Genomic DNA, 12,143 nt, shown 5'->3' with positions numbered 1-12,143 from the left:
AAAAGCAACATTAGCAAAGGTGAACTGTGAAGAAAATTGATATGAGGATGCAGGGTGACTTGGACAGGTCGGGTGAGTGGGCAGATGCATGGCAGATGCCGTATAATGTGGATAAATGTGAGGTTATCCACTTTGGTGGCAAAAACAGGAAGGCAGATTATTATCTGAATGGTGTCAAGTTGGGAAAAGGGGATGTTCAGCGAGATCTGGTCGGTCCTTGTACATCAGTCATTGAAAGTAAACATGCAGGTACAGCATTGAGGTATTGGGAAGAAGTCACTCATTGCAGGATACCTAGAACTTTCCTTTATAACTATGGTATTTACAGCCTCTGGTCAATAGTGACCCTAATGTATTGATGATGGTGGCAATGTTTTTGAATGCCAGGGGATGGTGTTTGGATTCCCTTTCTTTGGAGATGGCCATTGGCCTGTCCAAATGCTACTGACCACTTCTCGGTACATGCCTGGACATTGTATAGATCTTTCTGCATGATGTGAAAAACACAGTCCTGGAGGAACTTGCGATTCAGGCAGGATCGCTAGAGGAAATGGACAGACAACAACTTGGGTTCCCTGACACAATGCGCCTACTAGGGTGCCACCCTGCCTGAGATCACTTGTTTCCAGCCCGGATTTGACTCCACTCCCCTGAAGTCTGAAGAACGGTCCCGACACAAGACATCATCTATCCTTTCCCCCCAGAGATGCTGCCTGACCCGCTGAGCTACTCCAGCACTTCATGTCTAGAGTCATTGTCATAGAGTCATAGAGCAATACCGCATGGAAACAGGCCCTTCGGCCAATCATGGCCAGGTGGTGCTAGAGTTGCTGGCGAACCTTAGCCGGCATGGGGAAGCTGGGCCGATGGGCCTGTTTCCGTGCTGTGTGACTCTGACTATAACTGCAGACATGAGCAAGGTCATAGAGTGACACAGTGTGGAAACAAGCCCTTCGGCCCAGCTAAATCTCACATGAATTATTTGTCCTCACCCTATTTATCCACAGACTTCCTTGCCCAGAGTGGGGGAATCGAGGACCAGAATGTTGTCCCAACTTGCCCATGCCGGCCAACATGTCCCAGCTACACTAGTCCCACCTGCCTGCGCTTGGTCCACATCCCTATAAACCTGTCCTATCCATGTACCTGTCTAATTGTGTCTCAAACATTGCAATAGTACCTTCCTCAACCTCCTCCTCCAGCAGCTCGTTCCATACACCCACCGCCCTTTGTGTAAACATATTACGCCTCGGAAACCTTCTTTCCCCCCTCACCTTAAACCTATGACCTCTGGTACTCGATTATCCTACGCTGGGCAAAAGACTGAGTATTTACCCGATTAATTCCTCTCACGGACCTCCTTCCATCTCTTTTTCATGCTTTAGTCTCGTTCAAACTGACAAGCAGCTGCCAGTAAGAGGGAGGCGGACGCCATTATATCAATGGACTTCTTGCAAATAGTTACGACTAACAGGACCGTTGCACCACGGTGGAGTTGCTGCCTTCCAGCAACAGAGACCCGGGTTCGATCGTGACTACGGGTGCTATCTGTCCGGAGTTGGTACGTTCTCCCCTTGACTTGCTTAGGTTTTCGTTAAGATCTCTGGCCTCCTCTCACACTTCAAAGACGTTCAGGTATGTAGGTTGTGTAGGAAGGAAATGCAACTGCTAGTTTATTCCGAATGTATACACTTTTCAAGCCGAGACTGTCTGAAGAAGAGACTCGACCCGAAACATCACCCATTCCTTCCATCCAGAGGTTCTGCCTGTCCCGCTAAGTTACTCCAGCATTGTGTGTCTATCTTCAGGTTTGTAGGTTAATTGGCATCGTCTAAAAATTAAAATTGTCCCTAGTTTGTGTCAGATAGTGTTGGTTTTCGAGGAAAGCTGGTTGGTGCGGACCCGATGGACCAAAGGGCCTGTTTCCACTCTGTATCTTAAACTGGACTAAATAAAAACAGACGCTGCAAGTTGAATAGCCGAATCAAGCAGCTGAAAGGTTATTTTTGACGTGCAGACTGCCCTTGAGGCTGTTCTACGTGCTGTGCCAATAACCACCAGTCAGTCTGCTGCTGCTTTGCGCGATCTACACTCGATGTGTGAAAACCCCATTCTTCTCACTGCGCTTGCATTCCATACAGGACAGATGGGTCAGCATGGAGCAGCAAATTATTCACCTTTAATTACCACCAGGGCCCAGTCTGCCCTCACTGCCAGGCTGAGGTGCCATGGCACAGCTTGGCAAAGAAGCAAAACATATTTCCCCTGCAACGCTAGCTCCATTCCCCTACCCACACAGTAATGTCATCAATGCATCTCAGTCAGTTGCTCACCGCATTGACGTTTACGGAAACAAGCTTTGCCCTGGGTTAGCTGCACATTTCCTGTATCACAACACATTCTGCACGCACTGAGAACCACTTTGCACCTTCCTGTTATCATAAAGACACAAACTAAATGTTCCACCTCTGAATCAAACCCCGGTGATTTTTCCGATCGTTGAAAAATAAAAAATTTTATGAGTGTTATGAAGCTTTTGGGTGGGTTGATTTACCCATGCTGATATCTTGGACACACACAGGATCCCAGGGCAGTGGATGGAGTAGAGAAACAATTGGTAGACATTACACAAAAAAGCTGGAGAAATTCCTTCTTAACCATTGGTAGACATTGGTAGGCGACAGTTTTTCTTTTTTCAAAAAGAAACTTTATTCAAAGAATCCTAAATCTGATCTGTTAACTTGAGTTTAGTTTATCATCACGTGTACCGTGGTAGAATGAAAAATCGTCCAGTCAGCGGAAAGACTGTATGATTACAATCCAGCCACTCGCAGTGAACAAATACGTGAGAAAGGGAAGAACCTGAAGGCTGAGGTGCCATGGCACAGCTTGGCAAAGAAGCAAAACATATTTCCCCTGCAACGCTAGCTCCATTCCCCTACCCACACAGTAATGTCATCAATGCATCTCAGTCAGTTGCCCACCGCATTGACGTTTACGGAAACAAGCTTTGCCCTGGGTTAGCTGCACGTTTCCTGTATCACAACACATTCTGCACGCACTGAGACCCACTTTGCACCTTCCTGTTATCATAAAGACACAAACTAAATGTTCCACCTCTGAATCAAACCCCGATGATTTTTCCGATCGTTGAAAAATAAAAAAAGTTATGAGTGTTATGAAGCTTTTGGGTGGGTTGATTTACTCATGCTGATATCTTGGACACACACAGGATCCCAGGGCAGTGGATTGAGTAGAGAAACAATTGGTAGACATTACACAAAAAAGCTGGAGAAACTCCTTCTTAACCATTGGTAGACATTGGTAGGCGACAGTTTTTATTTTTTCAAAAATAAACTTTATTCAAAGATTCCTAAATCTGATCTGTTAACTTGAGTTTAGTTTATCATCACGTGTACCGTGGTAGAGTGAAAAATCGTCCAGTCAGCGGAAAGACTGTATGATTACAATCCAGCCACTCGCAGTGAACAAATACGTGAGAAAGGGAAGAACCTCAAAAATGAATGCTAAATGAAGTCCAGTCAAGTCCAATCAACGATATTCCGACGTTTTTCAAGGAGGTAGATTGTGGCTCAGGACCACTCAATGGTTACTGGCAGGGTCGTGGCTGTGGAGGGTGACGGCGTCCACCCAACATTCCCGTCAACTTGCGATCCCTCCTAGTGCACATCACACGCAAATCCCTTATTGGGAATGAGTGGGTTAACATATATCCATTGAAACGTATAGCATAGTGAAAGGCTTGGATAGAGTTGATGTGGGGGGGATGTTTCCACTGGTGGAAGATTCTAGGACGTGAGGTTATAGCCTCAGAATCATAGCCTGAGAATTTATTTAGTCAGAGGGTGGTGAATCTGTGGAAATATTTGCCACAGAAAGTTGAGGACGCCAAGTCCATGTATATTTAAAAAGCAGAAATAGATAGATTCTTGATTAGTACCAATGTCATGGGAATTGGGTAAGGGGGGGAGAGATAGATCAGTCATGCTTGAAGGTCGGAGAAGGCGATCGGCCGAATGGCCTAATTCTCCTCTTACCACCGATGGCCTTATGAGCTTGTTTGTCGACTTTTGTGGCTTGATGCTACGTGAGTACTTCCTCGGTTTGTCCAATCAGTAAGACTGAAACTAACTTCCGCATTCCAGTCCAGCTTCCGGAGAGGAACCCGCGGCAGCACTTGAACAGGTTCAGAATATCGTTCGCCCACAGATTTCACCGCTGGCATTGGAGTCGACTCTGGGACTTGTTCAAGGCGGCGGCACATCAGAGCTCCCGGCGCGGTGCTTGTGTCAGTCCGGTGAGGGTCAGCGTCTGACTTCAGCGCTGACAGTGCAGGAGGGGGCGCCCAGCGAGACCGATCGTCCCATCTTCAATGCTGCAACCCCCCTACAGCTGCAGACGGACGCTTCCTCGACCGGTGAGTGAATCAGATGCGTGTTCCCGGGAAACACATAAAAATAAATCTGCGGAATTCTTGTAAATAATAACCCTGGGGAAACTCTGTGCGTCATCTGTCTATGTCCTGCTCCCTGTTCCTTCAGCACTATGTGCTCTGCGCATCTACGGGGCTATCTGTGTCATGCGTGTGTGTATCCAGCTCTGTGCATGTTGGAATGTAACTGCTGAATGCAGGGATTCGCCGCCACCACAATACTGGCCATGTTCCTTCCACTCAGTGTGCAGTAACTCCGCGTTGTGACAACATGATCAGAGTTTGGCAATATAAATGGCTGAACAGATCTCCACATAACCAAATACAACGGGGACTGCAGGCGTTTGCTTTTTACAGCTGTGAACTGCAGGGCTGGGATATCTGAGGATACATGTTGCAATATGTTTCAGTTGGCTTCATGTTGTTTTTGTCATCGAAATACATTTCCAGATCGAACAAACCCCTGCCTTGGTATCTGCTCTTATCGCTTCTGATTGAAGCTTTCTGTTTCAGAACACGTTGCTGGGTGTGTCGGCATTGAGGTACTTGAGCCCATTGATGTATCTGGGAGCCCAGAGCTGCGGTGGTGTAGAGTTACAAGAGATTGAATCTTGCAGACATTGGTGGGTGAGTGTTTTACGTTTATTTACATCATTTTGCTCTCTTCAGAATTTTACACCATACGAGTAAACAAACGTGGTGCTAAATTATACCCAGTCTCCCCGGAACCTCCGGCGTTCCAAAGAAAACAATACTACTCCGCTCCACCTCTCCCTGTATCTAATCCCTCCTGATCTAGGCATCATTCTGGAAACCTCCTTTGTACCTTCTGAACCATTCACACCATTCCCGCAATGGGACGACCAGAACCGCACATAATATTCCGAATGCGGCCTCAGCAAAGATTTGGAGACAGAGGGGATTTAATTAACTAAAAAGGGTGTCGGTACTAAATTATCGGATTTTCACTGATGCTGGGCTCTCTCTGATATTGCATCATATATTTTACTTCGGAGTCACATGAGTGACTACGTGAAGAACCCCGCCAGGACGCATGCGTGTATCGCTACACGCATTGCAACGAGTCACAGCAGGGGGAACGACGTTCCCATAGCGGCAAAATTTGAAACCGGGAACAGCAGGGAAGAAGACTCTGCGTTCCAGAATTCGAAAGTCGGGAACAGCAGGTAAGATACTCTGCGTCCTACCACTTACCTTTCATGTGGAGACATGGACCGGATCCACGAAGGCTGCGGGAAAGCTGGCGGGGGAGAACCGCGGAGTTGCGGGCAGCCAGCAGCAGCAGCCACAGGCACGCTAATCTCCCGTAATGGGAACAGCTGTGCCCGACTTTCGCTCCCTCTTCGCTCCCGCGCCGGCCTGGCCGGTCGGGTGAGGTAAGCAACTAACAGAGTCGTTGACTCCGAGGAGTCCGACTCTGAATAGCCGCGAGCGACCAGTGCCCGTGTGCATGGGGGTCGGCTTTGAGCGGCTTTAGGAGCAGCCGCGAGCGGCCGGTGCCCGTGCGCACGGGAGCCGGTTTGAGCGGCTGGGAGCGGGGAACTATGCAGCCGCAACCGACCAGTGCCCGTGAGCACCGGGGCTGGTTCGAGCGGACGGCGCAGTACGAGCAGCCGGGAGCGGCTAGTGCCCGAGAACACTGGAGCCGGTTTGACCGGCTGCATGACGAGGAGCAGCCGCGAGCGGCCAGTGCCCGTGAGCACGGGGGCGGGTTAGAGCGGTTGCTCCAGGAGATCCTCCAAAGTGGCAGACTCCGGGAGAGGGAGGCTAGCCACAGTGGGCACCCAATAAGCCCCACAGCGGCACCCCTTGCGGGGCTGCATAGTGTCTCCTCCTCGTCAGAGGAGAACACGGAGGATCTGTTCTGGGTAGACTCTGAACGGGTCACAGAACCACATACCCCCAGTAGCCCTGGGGTGAAATAAGGAATGCTGGATATGGTGAAACAATTCTTCCAGCCAGACCTAACCGGGGAAGACCTGGAGCCCAAAATTGCAGCCAGTGTGGACTATTTGTCTAGTAACAAACTACAGACACAGGCTATGTCTGACGACATTGCACGGCATTTACCCCCAGGTAAATGCAAGGCATTGCAAGTGCCTAGTGTTAACCAGTGTATCTGGAGACATATGGGGACAGGTATCCGCAATACTGATCTCAAAATCCAAAACGTGCACAAGGTATTGACGGCGGGAAGTCAATAACGGCAGCAGACGGAGTGGAACGACGTTCACCCGTAGCGACAATTTTAACCTGGACCTGCAGGTAAGAGCTGCGGTCTTTTTATGTTTTAACCATGCTGATTGCAGGTGGAGAAACCAACGGGCTGCGACAAAGCTGGTGGGCTAGATGGGATCAGCTGTGCCCGATGTCGCCTCCACACCGGCCATATCCACTCCACGGGAGGGGCACTCGGATCACCGATAGTGGGATCAGCTGTGCCCGATGTCGCCTCCGCACCGGCCAGATCCACGCGGCCGGGCGGAAAGGCTAGACACAAAACAAACAAGGTCGTGGACTCAGAGGAGTCCGACTTTGAACAACCACGGGCGACCAGCGCCCGAGAGCGCTGGAGCCGGATGGAGCGATGTATGGAGCTTTGCTCCAACGTGACAGACTCCGGGAGATGGAGTCGGGTCACTGTGGGCCCTATGATAAACCCACAGCAGTACCTTTTGAAGGGCTGCACAGTGCTTCTACCTCATCAGAGGGGAGAACTGCGGGTCAGTTCTGGGCTGACCTGGAAGAGGGGTTCGTGGAAGGAACGACAAGTGTGCAGGGGGTGCAGGAACAAGAGAACCTGCGGGGACCTCCAACGCCAACCAAACCGAAAATCCAGACCCAGCGCCACAACAGCAGCGAAGAACGTACAAAAAGTAAACCTGCCACTGGTAACTATGGAGGTAGGTGGGTCTGGTTCCCTACAATATACAGGGAGCACGGAGATTGGGTGGAGATAAACACTTTTTTTTCTGAATGCATGGAGCATGATAACAACCGATACTTACATCTAAAGCAGTATCCAGGGATATACAATAGAGTTTATACACAAGTACAGCCCTCCAGTTCAACATATACTGAACCGAATGTTCGTGCCTTCTGATAAAGGAAAATCAAAAGCGCAAGCTGAACTGAAGCGGCTTTACATAAAAGGTGTAATTGAGAAAACTCAACACGAACCATTAGAATTCGTGTCCAATATATTTATCGCATCATCATAGATCTGACAAAATAGATACCTTTGTTACTGCTTAACAATTAATTTCCAAAGGTTACTTCAATGGCCAGCATCGATTTAAAAGATGCTTACTATTCAGTGCCTATACGAGGTGACCACAGATGTTACTTAAAATTCAACTGGATGGGACAACTCTGACAGTATAAAGCACTGCCAAATGGGTTATCATCAGCCCCAGGCTGTTTCACAAAAATTTGAAACCAGCCCTAGCGTTTCTACGGAAACGTACACACATGGTCATGGCATATTTAGATGACATACTCATTGTGGGCAAAACTTTGGAATTGGCCAAACAAACTGTAACAGCCACAAAAAAAGTTATTTGCAAAACCAGGATTCATTTTTCATCCAGTTAAAACTAAACTAACGCCTTCCACTATTATGGGCTATCTGGGGTTTCACCATTGACTCGGTTCACATGTCAGTGACTCTGCCTAAGGGAAAGGCTAGAGATTTAATGGAGGCTTGCAATAACCTCACTGACATCAGCAAACCATCCATCAGATTGGGAGCAAAATAATTGGCATAATGATGGCTGCCTTTCCAGCCACATAATTTGGACCTCTACATTACCAAAACTTACAGAGAGCAAAATACAAGCACTCTAAATTATGCAGGTCACTTTGACAGATCTGTGAAACTACCAGTCAAGCTAAAATGGAACTAAAATGGTGGATAGATAACATCTGGCTTTGTTCCAATCGAATCATTGTCAGTAACTCTTCCATGGTACTACAAACTGTTGCCAGTGCACTTGGGTGGGGAGCCACCAATTCCAATACCACCGTGGTAGCATACATTGACCACAGGGTGGAAACAAATCGACATCATGTGACAATCTGGCTTACAATTTGGCAATGGTGTATCCAGAGAGATATTTGGAAAACAGCCACTTACCTACCAGGAAGACTAAATCAGTGGCAGACACCAGGTCACGCAATTTTAATGAAAACACCAAATGGATGTTGAATAAAATAGTATGTGCTGATATCACCGCAAATATGGAACACCAGATATCGATTTATTCGCATCCAGACTTAACCACCAGATATCAAATTATGTTTCATGGGAACCAGACCCTGGGGCAGCGGCGACAGACTCATGTTCGCTGCATTTGGGGGGGGGGGGGGATTGTTTACTTACGCATTCCCTCCTTTTCCTGCCTCATCAGTCGGGTATTAAGGAAATACAACAAGACTCTGCATCAGGTATTGGTAGTACCCGATTTGCCTACACAACCATGGTTCCCAGTGGTATCAAACATGGTATCAGAGACATGAACATCCCGTCTGTTCTGGAATATCTGGCAGGCCTCCACTATGATGAGGGGCTCGGTTATAGTGCCATCAACTGCGCCAGAAGTGCCCTATCGACTTACCTATGGCAGGGGACAGAGCATTACACTGTTGGGACTCACCCACTGGTACAAAACTTATGAGGGGGATTTTTAATTATATCCCCAAGAACCAGATACTCCCAAATATGGGATGTAAGAATACTCCTGAAGATGCTCAGGAATTGGTCTCCAGCAACAGTTCTGTCCCTACACAGACTGACATTAAAACAGTCATGCTAATGGTATTGGTCACGGCACAGAGGATACAGTCACTGCAAAAACTAGACTGGACAAAATGACTTCCTCAACAGCAAATATTACGTTTCATATTTATGAGCTAGTAAGCCGAACAAATACGTGAGAAAGGGAAGAACGTGAAAAATGAATGCTAAATGAGGTCCAGTCAAGTCCAATCAACGATATTCCGACGTTTTTCAAGGAGGTAGATTGTGGCTCAGGACCACTCAATGGTTACTGGCAGGGTCGTGGCTGTGGAGGGTGACGGCGTCCACCCAACATTCCCGTCAACTTGCGATCCCTCCTAGTGCACATCACACGCAAATCCCTTATTGGGAATGAGTGGGTTAACATATATCCATTGAAACGTATAGCATAGTGAAAGGCTTGGATAGAGTTGATGTGGGGAGGATGTTTCCACTGGTGGGAGATTCTAGGACGTGAGGTTATAGCCTCAGAATCATAGCCTGAGAATGTATTTAGTCAGAGGGTGGTGAATCTGTGGAAATATTTGCCACAGAAAGTTGTGGACGCCAAGTCCATGTATATTTAAAAAGCAGAAATAGATAGATTCTTGATTAGTACCAATGTCATGGGAATTGGGTAAGGGGGGGAGAGATAGATCAGTCATGATTGAAAGTCGGATAGGCGATCGGCCGAATGGCCTAATTCTCCTCTTACCACCGATGGCCTTATGAGCTTGTTTGTCGACTTTTGTGGCTTGATGCTACGTGAGTACTTCCTCGGTTTCTCCAATCAGTAAGACTGAAACTAACTTCCGCATTCCAGTCCAGCTTCCGGAGAGGAACCCGCGGCAGCACTTGAACAGGTTCAGAATATCGTTCCCCCACAGATATCACCGCTGGCATTGGAGTCGACTCTGGGACTTGTTCAAGGCGGCGGCACATCAGAGCTCCCGGCGCGGTGCGTGTGTCAGTCCGGTGAGGGTCAGCGTCTGACTTCAGCGCTGACAGTGCAGGAGCGGGCTCCCAGCGAGACCGTTCGTCCCATCTTCAATGCTGCAACCCCCCTACAGCTGCAGACGGACGCTTCCTCGACCGGTGAGTGAATCAGATGCGTGTTCCCGGGAAACACATAAAAATAAATCTGCGGAATTCTTGTAAATAATAACCCTGGGGAAACTCTATGCGTCATCTGTCTATGTCCTGCTCCCTATTTCTTCAGCACTATGTGCTCTGCGCATTTACGGGGCTATCTATGTCATGCGTGCGTGTATCCAGCTCTGTGCATGTTGGAATTTAACTGCTGAATGCAGGGATTCGCCGCCACCACAATACTGGCCATGTTCCTTCCACTCAGTGCGCAGTAACTCCGCGTTGTGACAACATGATCAGAGTTTGGCATTATAAATGGCTGAACAGATCTCCACATAACCAAATACAACGGGGACTGCAGGCGTTTGCTTTTTACAGCTGTGAACTGCAGGGCTGGGATATCTGAGGATACATGTTGCAATATGTTTCAGTTGGTGTTATGTTGTTTTTGTCATCGAAATACATTTCCAGATCGAACAAACCCCTGCCTTGGTATCTTATAAGCAGAACAGAAAGGGATCAGCAGGCCTCAATATACAATTAGGTCATACCCAACAGATGACCGTCTGTGTATAGTAAGACATCTGTCGTTATACATGGAGAAAACGAATATCCTAAGAGGCAATGAAAAGGCACATTTTGGTCAGCCACTAGCAACCACACCAAGAGTGACGGTCCAGACCATCTCAAGATGGCTGAAACAGGTACTAACACAGGCTGGGGTGGATACTAATATTTTAAAATCTCTTTCCAACAGGGCTGCAGCTACATCGGCAACAATACAGTTGGATGTACCAATGGACCAAATCCTCAAGGCAGCAGGATGGTCAGGAGGGGAAAACATTCCAATTATTTTATAATAAACCAGTAATGAAACCTGGAACGTTTGCAGAAACAATGTTAAGTTCTGTAAATTAATTTAAACCCATAAAAAGGGGATATAAATTTGTGTTAACAAATTTTATGATTCAATGTCGAATTCATGTCCAAATTATGTTAACACAATTCCTCCCAGTCAAAGCAGACGTGATGCATGGACTCGTTTCCACGGCATGAAATCACAGAACTTTAAAATCTTCACGTAGTCACTCACGTGACTCCGAAGTAAAATGGTAAGATTAAACGAGTTTACCAGTTTGAAGTTTGATCTTTATTTTATGAGGAGGAACGTTGAGGGAATACGTGCCCTCCGCTCCCACCCTTGATCATAGTCTGAACTGGTATCTGTTGTCTAATCTTACTATGTTTAGTCATTATAGTTATCTGTGATTCCACACCGCTGCTTTGAAGAATGTAACGCATGCGTCCTGGCGGGGTTCTTCACGTATTCCCTCAACGTTCCTCCTCATAAAATAAAGATCAAACTTCAAACTGGTAAGTTCTCGTTTAATCTTACTATTTCATTCCACTCTCTGTTTCAGGTCACTGGCGTTCCTGTGTCTCCAATCCCGGTGCAGTGATGAGTGAAACCTTGCAACTGGCCGTTCTGGGCCGGCCTTTCCAGTTGGGAATGCTGTACGACTGCCGCTCAGACACTCTGATCCCAGGCACCTCCATCCCCCACCAGGATGGCCTCAAAGCCCTCCGGTTCTTCCTCGACCAGAGGAACAACCTATACTCAGCCACTGACACCCTCCTCCGCCTAGCGGAGTTGGTCCTCACCCTCAACAACTTTACGTTTGACTCCTCCCATTTCCTCCAAACACAAGGCGTAGCTATGGGCACACGCATGGGCCCCAGATACGCCTGCCTCTTTGTCGGGTACGTTGAACAATCCTTGTTCAATACATACCAGGGCCCCAT

The sequence above is a fragment of the Amblyraja radiata genome, chromosome 30 (genome assembly GCF_010909765.2).
Source record: "Amblyraja radiata isolate CabotCenter1 chromosome 30, sAmbRad1.1.pri, whole genome shotgun sequence".
NCBI lineage: Eukaryota > Metazoa > Chordata > Chondrichthyes > Rajiformes > Rajidae > Amblyraja > Amblyraja radiata.
Note: the sequence above shows the minus strand (reverse complement) of the source record.